Source organism: Podarcis erhardii (genome assembly GCF_964252035.2).
Source record: "Podarcis erhardii genome assembly, chromosome: 13".
Lineage (NCBI taxonomy): Eukaryota > Metazoa > Chordata > Lepidosauria > Squamata > Lacertidae > Podarcis > Podarcis erhardii.
The window spans coordinates 26328673-26339297 of record NC_138502.1 but is presented as its reverse complement, the minus strand read 5'-3'; the positions used below and the strand labels follow the sequence as shown (position 1 = coordinate 26339297).

Genomic DNA, 10625 nt, shown 5'->3' with positions numbered 1-10625 from the left:
GTCCTTAATGTAGCCAAAGCAGCACCGTCCATACAAAAGAAGAAGGTGTATTAGCAGGTGTGGGGGGACCCCAAGGTTTGCAAGGTTAAAAAACAAGCAGCTTTAAGAAAAAACAAACAAAGGATGACCTAACCGCAGCCCGGTAAGGACAGAACATGCTCATTAGGCACATGGTAGGAGATAGACTGAGGAGGAACAAAGTGGTAGGAACCCAAAATTCTCCACACTGCAGCTTTTTGCTGCAAGCTCTGCTTGTACTTTACTGTGCTCATTTTTAAAATGTTTTAAGACTCCAATTCGATACCCTCTTACCCTGGGGTAAGTCCCATTTAACTCAATAGGATTCAGTTAGACATGCACAGAACATTGCAGTTAGTTTTGTTTTAGAAGTAGGCGTGGAGATTGTAGAAAGTTACAATGGCTATGCAGAAGTTGATCTATTCAGAAATACTTTTTTAAAATGTGAGGTCATCTGTTACATTTTCCATTTAATGAGTGGTTATATTTTGAAAATAAGTTGTTAATTAGATCATCTGCTATGACTGCTGGGACGGGAGTGCTTTCACATATCACAAAATAAGGTCAGCAGACTGGCTAACTGGCTGAAAAAAAGTGGAGCAAAATTGACAATTGGATGAATAACAAGCAATTAAGTTTTCCAGAGGAAATTTTTGTTAGCCAAAGCCCACCCTGCCTCATTTTATTTTTTCAAATGTAAAATGTTTATTTGTTGAATGAGGATTCTTGGTTACCTTTTTTATTGCATTACATGTTTGAATTCATGTTTCACAATAGCCTATATTCAATCATTGCTGCTAATTTAGCCTAGTCCAATGACTTCAGCCTTCAGTTAAGTTTTCTTTCCCAAGTGCACAAAGAACTTTAGTTTGTCGGATATGGGGCCTAGTGCAAAAGAGGAGTACGCATGTCCAGCAACCTTGTAATATCACATGTATGCCCCAGACTTGTATTTTAGGTACTATTTCTCTGTAGATGTTCATGCTTCTTCTGCTGCAATATTATGGGGGTCATATGTGAACAGCACAGTCGCCATCTCCTTAGAGAACATCTCCCAATTCCCTAAATAAGCATAGTTATGCTATTGCCCAGGTGCTCTATGCAGAAGCCTTAATTTTAAACTTTCATTAAGCATTGCTTCTGAGTTCAGAGGTAGCACATATGGCCACTCCATCTGAAAAGCACTTCACATTCTTGCTGCTTTCTTCGTTGTTACACATTATAGACCTGGAATAGTAATTCATTAAGAAATGGCTACAAAAGGGTTGGAGCCTCCAAATCCTGCATGATGTCAGTAAACAGCAGCTTGTGCACTGTCTCAACAGAGTGGTACATGCTCTGGTTATCTTTCGCTTAGACTATCACAATGCGCTCTATGTGGGGCTACTTTTGAAGGTGACTCAGAAACTACAATTAATCCAGAATGTGCCAGCTAGACTGGTGACTGGGAATGGCCACTGGGACCATATAACTCTGGTCCTAAAATATCTCTCTTGGCTCCCAGTACATTTCTGAGCACAATCCAAAGTGTTGGTGCTAACCTTTAAAGCCCTAAACTGCCTTGGCCCTGTATACCCGAAGGAACATCTTCCCCGCCATCGTTCAGCCCGGCCACTAAGGTCCAGCGCTGAGGGCCTTCTGGCAAGGTTCCTTCACTGCGAGAAGTAAAGTTATAGGGAACCAGGTAGAGGGCTTTCCCAGTAGTAGCCCCCTCCCTGTGGAACGCCCTCCCATGAGATGTCAAAGAGATAAATATTTATACAACTTTCAGAAGACAGCCCTGCATAGGGAAGTTTTTTATGTCTGATGTTTTATATGTGTTGGAAGTTGCCCAGAGTGGCTGGGGCAACCCAGTCAGATGGGCAGGGTACAACTAATAAAATTATTATCATGAATGGATGGGATTCATCAGCCATAAATACAGTTGAGAGAGTGGGTGAAGTCTGGGGCAAGTTCTGAGGGCCAGATTAATGGTGACGTGCCCATTAGGACTGGTAGGGCAGAAATTGGGGAGACACACAGTAGGTGGAGCCAGAGCCAGTAATTACCAGAGCCATCTTCATTCCAGTTTTGTCCCTATCCTCCTTGCTGAGTTTTATAAGGGCAATGCTATGATTAAGGAGGAGGAGGAAGCTGACAAGCAGTGCCGCCTTGCTAATCAGGGTTGAGGGCAGACTGAGGTTAGTGGGGCAGTGCCCCATTCTTCCTAATGGACCAGTCACCACTGCACCAGATGGAAAGGTCTTGAGGGGCCACATTTGGCCCCTGGACCAGAGGTTCCCCACCTCTGCTCTATAGGCCGCTCTGCCTCCTGTCTCTCACCTTTGTTCTTCACCTTCTCTAGAGAAATGTCGCCAATCTCTCTGAGAAAGAAAATAAACAGGCTGATACAGTGGTACCTCAGGTTAAGAACTTAATTCGTTCCAGAGGTCCATTCTAACCTGAAACTGTTCTTAACCTGAGGTACCACTTTAACTAATGGGGCCTCCTGTTGCCGCTTCTGTTCTCATCCTGAAGCAAAGTTCTTAACCTGAGGTACTATTTCTGGGTTAGCAGAGTCTGTAACCTGAAGCGTATGTAACCTGAAGCGTCTGTAACCCGAGGTACCACTGTAATCATGTGGAACATAAAGTCAGTGACTTTACCCTCCTATTTACCACAGGCCCTGATCAAATCCTTAGTGAAATTCTGAGAGAACTGGAAAGAAAGGGCAAATTCTCAGGATTTCAGGGCTGGGCCTGTTGCACACCAGGCTAAAGCGCCAGAGCTGGCCAAACATTTTGCTCCCTGAGGCAGAGGAGCTAATGGAGTTCCCGTCGTTGAGACAAGGTGAACAGTACCCAAGGCTGGTCAAGTGATTTTGGCACCTGAGGCAGAAAACCCGGCAAAACCCTCAAAATAAGAAATACCTATAACGATCAGTTGAATGGCTAGCAGTTTGCTGCCCTTTCATAACCTACTTAGTCGCCTCATTGTAAATAAGGTGGCAGGCAGTGAGGCAACTTAAATTGGTTGTGCCCTTTTATACTCCCCCATGCTAAAGATATAGAAAAAAAGGGTGGAAGCCTTGGGACCTCCTTTCTCACCACTTCTGCCCCTCACTGATCTCCCTGAAATCCCAGGGATATTTTTAAGAGTCATAAATGGAAATAAAAAGGTTATTTATTTATTTATTTAATACAATGTTGTCATACTTAAGAGTAAACCCACTGAAATCAAAGGCTTAAGTAGCTCCAGTCAATTTCAATGGGTCTGCTTCAAATCTTTTAGTTGGGAATCACCCACCCAATGTACTTATATTGAAAAGATAATAGTTCAAAATGGGTGCAGTGCAGCGGTGAACAGTAGTGGTTGGTGCCCATCGAAACTGGTAGGGCGAAAGGCAGGGAAATCAACAGTAGATGGAGCCAGAGACAATGGCAGACAGAGCCACTCCTTGGACTGAGGCAGGAAGTAATGAAACGGGAAGGTGGGGCTGGCTGGAGGTGGACTGAGGTTGGTGGGACAGTGCCCCATTTTCCCTCATGGGCAAGCCTCCACTGGTACTGAATCTATGTTTTTAAAATGGCATTTATGTATGTAAGTTTGTCATTTCATAAAATGCATGTATCGCTTGATTGTAGGAAAAAACTCAAAGCGGTTTACAAAAAAAGATAACAAAATTATCACTTAAAAATTTCCCACTGCAATGTAAAACGTGAAGAAGATAAAACCACAATAAAACAGACTAAAAACAGGTTACAACTCCGAACAACTGATTAGGCTTATGTAAGTAAGAATGTCTTCAGCAGGCATCGAAAGGAATACAGCGAAAGCACCTGTCTGGTATCAATATTATTATTTATTGAATTTATATACCGCCCCATACCCAGGGGTTTCAGGGCGGTAGACAGGGAGTTCCGAAGTGTTGGTGTTACCAGTCTAAACGAGTTCTTACAGATGTGGTGTGGGTATTATGTGACACTTGAAAAAGTGACAGTTCCGCTGATCAAAGCGGAACATCTGGCACATCTGGAGTAAGGCAATATCGTAGGTAAACAGGTCCCAAGTTGTTAAGGTCTTTGTATGCTAATAGAAACACCTTGAACTCTGCCCAATAGCAAATTGGCAACCAGTGCAGTCCCCTGAGCACAGGTGTTACAGTGTGTGCTGAAAAGGCCTTACTCCTGTCAGCAATTGTGCTGCAGCATTCTGCACTAACTGCAGCTTCTAGGTCAGGCACAAAGGAAGCCCCACATAGAGCACATTGCAGTAATCCAACCTTTAAATAACCAGTGCATGAACTACAGTGGTACCTTGGGTTACATACGCTTCAGGTTACAGCCTCCGCTAACCCATAAATACTACCTCAGGGTAAGAACTTTGCTTCAGGATGAGAACAGAAATCGTGCTCCGGTGGCGCGGCAGCAGCAGGAGGCCCCATTAGCTAAAGTGGTGCTTCAGGTTAAGAACAGTTTCAGGTTAAGAACGGACCTCCGGAAGGAATTAAGTACTTAACCTGAGGTACCACTGTACTGTGGTCAAACTCCCCTGGTCCAGGAGTGGCCATAGTTGTTGAACTAGTTGCAGTTGGTAAAAGGCACGTCTAGCCACTGAGGCTACCTGAGCCTCCACTGACAGAGCTGGATCCAGATTATTTAGAACAGATTAAAATCAAGTTATGGTATGTACACAGCCAAGGTCTGTGGCCACCACTTTTCACAGGAAGCCTTTAAATTAGAAGATGTTGAAAGCATGTTTTCCCCCTAGGTCTTCCAGCTTTAACTTCATTATCTTCTATAGCCAGAGGACTTCAGTTTGTAGTTAGCCCTAAATCCATTGCTGTTTCTGCAGGAGTTGCTGTGTGTAGAGTCTATTTAATGGGAACCTTCAGCAAGAGAATATCTAATGCCCCAAAGGAAAAGGTAAGAACTTATCCTCTGTAACTAGGATCTTTGTTAAGATTGGCCCGTGGGGCTTGAGACCTGGGTCTTTTGTGCTTCTTCTGAGATCTCCTGTTCCTTCCGATAAACCACTTTTTAAAAAGCAAAACAAAAAAACTTTGCTTATACAGTGAGTGGGCACCCTGCAAACCGCAGCTAGTGACATCCCACCCAGGAAGTTGGTTGGTTGGCATCTTTCTGTCTTGAGAGACAACGGAGGAGTGTGCCTTTGGGGCTGACCTGTTGAAAGATTATAATGTCTGCTGTGGCTGTAGAGACTGATACGGATGAGACATGCTTTGTTACAGCTAGGGCAGATGAATGCATCTGAATGTGGTGCTGCAGATGCACCATCACATTTATTCTCTTTGCGTAACACCTAGTAGTCATTCCTCCCCTGGTCACTGCGATTGTTTGCAAGATATTGCTGCACAGCAGGGTTGATGTTGCCATGTCCCGTTTGCAGACATCTTTGTAGCACAGAGTTGGTCTGCCAACGGGCCTGGTGCCTGAAGCCAGCTCCCCATAGACCAAGTCCTTGGGGATCCTGCCATCTTCCATTCTGTAGACATGACCAAGCCACCCACATACCACCCTAATTTGCCCAGAGGTAATTTTATGTCACTGACGTTTGCCCCAAGTCTTGAAAGTACCAAGCAACACTCCTGAGTACAGACTATACATTTCAATAATATTTAAATAACATTGTTTCCCCGAAAGAATACTGGAAATTGCAGTTTACCTCTCAAAAAGCTACAATTCTGAGTACCCTTATCAAACTACTGCTCCCAGGATTCTTTGAGGGTGTGTGCTTTAAATGTATGATGTTCACACAGGAACTTTGTGTTGCTAGGTTAAACACAATAAGAAGAAACCATCTCAATTTAGTGACTGAATTAACTCCTTATTCTGAAACAGGTGTCTACTTATGAATCTGCTATACTTTGGCAGATGTTCATTCATCCTAGCTTTGTATTGAACAACTCACTTGGTAAGCATAGGTGACCAAGAATTCCATGCACATGGTAGAGGAAAGATGGAGCATGAGCTGATAGAAGGATGGATTCTTCCTTTGGGAGCCTGCTTGGTCTCCATGCTAGCTGCAGAGAAAGTATTTTTTTTCCTACTAGAAGGCAATTTTTTAAAAGTAAGTTGCTAAAAAGTTAATGGTCCGAGTGTTCATTGTGCATGCAGAAAAGGAGACTTTCCCTCCTTTGCAGCCAAGATGGCAATACAGACCTCTGGTTCCTTAGCAGGTGCATATATATTTTTTGGAGGCTAGCAAATTTTGTGGGTTTATTTTATAAAGCTGTGCTGTGCCCCTCCAAAGAATCTGATTTCAAGCAATGGGAGAAACGAACTGTCAAACTACTTGCCTTCTATCCACAATAAGGTTTCTGTGGCTCCCTCTGTTCCAGCTTTGAGCTCTACTCACTGTGAATCTACATGCATACATGCTGCTTTCAGATCAGGTGAATTTGCACGTTCTGTCATTTAAATTAAAATCTTGTGCGGATAACAAGTCAACACATTGCATTTTAAATCTTCTTTTTTTATATAAAAAAAAATTGTACAAGAGAACATTGAACACTGTGCCTCAAACATTTCTTTCTTTCTTTATGCCTTGGGTACACACCTTGAGAAAGCTGACTGTCTTTACATATCCTTGTTGGCCTGCAGATTACCTAGCAACAGTTTTCTTTAAAAAAACAGTGTAAGCTGATTAAAAAACAAACATAATAATAACAAAAGGAATATCCATCACCTTTCCAGTTGTTGTTTTTTTTTTGGGGGGGGAGACACACTCAAGGCAGGCCAAACCAAAACTAGGATCCTTGCCAGCGAGACATACTCCCATCATAAATCTTCCTGCTCGCCTCCCCCACCCACAATGCCTTCTCCTTAAGAGGTTGGAGAAGACCCCCGAGCTTTAGTTGCAAATCGCACCCAAACCCCATTCCTTTCCACTTCCTCCCTTTGGGCCCTGCTGGAGCGCAGTGGCGGAATATGCAACATTTCTCCAGTGGAGCTTTTAATTTTTTTTGGGGGGGGGGGTTGTTTCCGGGAGGCCTTTAATTGCACAGCCCCAAACGAGGGGACCCCTTAACAGCCTTAAGGAACATTATTATTATTATTATTTTGTTTTCTTCAGGGGCAATATACGCCGCCCTCTTTCCTGCCTCCGATCCTCCCCCCCCCCCCCGCCTATCTGACAGAATAGTTGTACAGGCTTCGCCTACTGGAATTCCTCCTGTGTGTGGACTGTTGCATTCAGTGTGGGCTCCTCCAGCTGCTCTCAAGAGGGAGAGTTGGGGGGCAGATGCAAATAACTGTGGTATAGTGTGCATGCGTGTGTGGGGGGGATGTGGCTTAATGAGGGGAGGAAGAGGATGAAGGCCCCCCCCCAATTTCTACATCTCTTCCCTTCCCTTCCCAACATCTCCGGGAAACACAAGCAAAGGGAGGAATAAAAAAACCCGAGGTATCAGCATCAATCCCGTCCTCCAGCCCCACCCCTCCGCCCCTGACTGACGCTCCTTCCTCCAACCACACCCGCCCAGGTCCTCCTCGCGGCCAATGAGAGCGGAGGAGGGCGGAAGACTTCCCACCCACCCCTCCACTTCAAGGCTGGTTGAGCTGTGCAGGTAGGTTGCTGAGGGGGGTCTGCGAGCAGCTTCCGACGGCCGTGCGAGGAAAAACACCGGGGAGCCCCAAATTCAAGAGGGGGGGGGTGCGTGAAGGGGGCGCAGCGGGTGTGGGGGGCGCAGGTGAGCAGGCGGGGATGGGAGGAAGTTGGGGGGGCAGAGGGGGGTGGGGGCGTGACGTTGCAGATGCATGCTACCGGGTGGAGAAGCAGGAGGAGGAATGTAGCTGAGGGAGGAGAGGGGAGGGGGAGAGAGAGATTGGGGGGAGGTGGGGGACCCCCTCCCTCCCTCTTTCCCGTCCCCCCCTCCCTGCGCGAGTTCTTCTGGCATCCACGCGCGGGCATGCACACTCCGCCCCGTCCACAGAGCGCAGGGCCAAGTGGCTGGTGGGAGCCCCGCGCCTGCAACTTTGAGCGGGCAGGAAGAGAAAATGGGGAGCGAGAGGCGGAGTGCGCAGCCCTCTAGCCCTTGCAACTACTCCGAGACAGGCCATGGGGGGGGGGGAGAGGAGGAGAGGATGTGGGGTTTTTTGGGGGGGGGTTGGGGGAGAGGAGGAATGGTGGGCATGGTTATAATGGTGCGACTTCTCTCCCCCCCCCCACCTCAACGTCGCTACTCACTCCGGACCCCACAGAAGTGCATTTGGCCCGTGGGATAAGGCGCAGTGTAAGCAACTTTCGAAGTGCGTTGCGAGGAGTAGCTGAAGGATCCGGATCAGCCTCTGTGCCCGACCGACCATTCTGCCCCACGTAACAGTGGGGTGTATATACGGTGTATATATACACCTATGTAAGCAACTGGCTACTCAAAGCAGGCCAGACTGAGGGAACTCCGTGTTATTTGCTGGGCCCCTGTCAGGATCTGAGCAGTTTCAGGAGGCGGTTTCCTTGTGGCCTGGGCCAGGCTGGGTTTGATTCAGGGTCTGCCCCAGAGTCTTGCCCTGCTGGCCTTCAGTCCAGGAAAAATGTGAGATTTATTATTATTATTATTATTATTATTATTATTATTATTATTAATTTTCACCGGTTTTCCTTTGCCACTGAGCAAGGGCAGCCTTCCTCTTACAGGTCTGGGTCTGGGGGCTTTGGGGCCAGAGAGTGCAGCGTCTTGGTGGGTTTGGACCCTGATGCCTCTCCTTTTGGAACTTAACCAACAATGCTGGAGCTGGTGCGGATTGTCAGGGAGCTCAGAAACCCCTTCAAAAGGAAATGAAAGAAAGAATCTTGGTGTCTTTAATGAATTTTAATGAGTATAGTTGCCATTTGGCAATAAGAGCTACTTGAAAGTTGTGGTCCTAGGTGGAGTGGGGGTGAGGGAGCTTTCCTAGGATATTGTGGAAGTAGGAGAAGCATCACAAAAAAAAGTATTGTAAATAATTTTTTAAATCTTAAAAGCAAGGGGAACGTGGCATGGGGAAATGGCAGTTGCTCAGTGATAGAACATCTGCTTTGCATGCAGAAGGTCTCAGGTTTGATCGCTGGCATCTCCAGGTAGGGTTGGGAAAGACTGTCGTCTTTTATTGGAGAGCTACTGCCAGTCAATGTAGTAGTTAATACTGAGGTAGATGGACCGCAAGTCTGATCTCAGCCTATGGACCCCTCATCACAGGGTAACTTCCAATGTTCTTAACTTTAAATGTCTTCTTACCATTCCCTCAAATTTGCAGTGATGTGCAGTGATGGATTTTTGTGTTTGTGCAGATAGAAGCGTCAGATTTTTGGGGGAAGGTGGAGCTTAAACATTAAAGATAGTTGTGGTAGTTCAGTCTAATAAATTCCAGTGAAATTCAGAATTCCACTGTAAAACAAAGTTGGACTAAGAAACTAAAGGAATTAATTTAGCTCCCCTCCCCACCACCCAAAGGACACACACACATTTTTGGAGGAAGGGTCAGGGGAATACCACCTCCTTGCCCCCTTCTATTGCAACAGATTGCGCCTTGCAGAAAGAAACATTGTAGCACCCAAGGAGAAGCCAGTTGCTCTGAATTTTTAAGGTGATTAATCCCTTGAGGGTTTTTAATTGGGTGCTAACATGTTTTGGATTCCTCATTGTTTCTCCGGAAACAATATGAGAGCACACAGGCACACTTCCTTTGAGCGCAAAAGCATTTACAGAAACCGGAGTGAAGAAGAACTTGTAAGATTGGTACTGTAGTTTCTGAGTAGTCAGAAGAACTTGAAAAAGTAGGGTTTTGTTTCAGAATTTTTTTAAACCTCTCTGAAATGTTACATGTACCTTAGAGCTGTATCTGCTCTGCCTGGTGTATAAAAACTGGACACCTGACTTTTGGGTGGGTGGCGAAATTCCCTCCTATCACCTGCAAATACTTGTAATATGGAATACTGTACTAGTAATGTGGACTGATACTGGTCTTTTACAGCTGATCTATTGCAACTTCCCTGGTGAACTGTCTTCCTTATAAAAGGAAACAAAAATTTTGTAGGCATGTTTACTTACTACAAATAAATCTTAAGGCTGCCAATCCAAGATTTTGTAATATTCTATAATCTTAGTAAGCCACTGGATTTTCTTTAGCATTTAAATATGCCCTGGATGTTGGAAAATGTTTAATGATATAGGCACTTAGCTGAATAGCAAAGGTTTATTTTCCATTGTGGATTTTGTTGTTAGTTGCCTTGGGCACTATTTATTGCAAGGCGGGCTACGAATTTTAACAAATTCAGTGGAGTACAAAGCACAGTCTTCCCAAGTATGAGATTTTCACAAACAAGAGCTGCAACCCTTTATTGTCAGAAGGGTAGATGATCTTCGACATTCACTTTCAAAATTAAATTTTATGGAATATAAAAGGTTGCTGATTTGATTTGTATATTGGAACAAAAATGTTTTACCAAAACAAAAAAACAACCAGGAGCAAATTCAAGACACATCAGAAGTGTGGAAGTGTCGGGTTTTAAAAACATGGATATTGCTTTCAGCTGAGCAGTGTCAATTTCAGTTGTGCATGGTTCCTACCATTTAAAGAAAAATAGTAGTTTGCTCAGAAAGGCTAGTTTTGGATACAATCTGGAAATAA

At 45.0% G+C, this 10625-nt stretch overlaps 1 protein-coding gene across 2 annotated transcripts in view; it reads left to right on the top strand.

The window, feature by feature from the left end:
• The first annotated feature begins 8250 nt into the window (after positions 1 to 8250).
• Positions 8251 to 10625, top strand: part of KANSL1 (KAT8 regulatory NSL complex subunit 1) — a 143410-nt gene continuing 141035 nt past the window's right edge. Inside the window, exon 1 of one of the 2 annotated variants that reach the window (XM_081836971.1) lies at positions 8251 to 8356. The gene's annotated coding sequence lies outside the window, so the exon portion shown is untranslated. Of the gene's footprint in view, positions 8357 to 9074; positions 9195 to 10625 lie in introns of those variants that run through there. The other variant, XM_081836972.1, reaches the window with a different exon arrangement.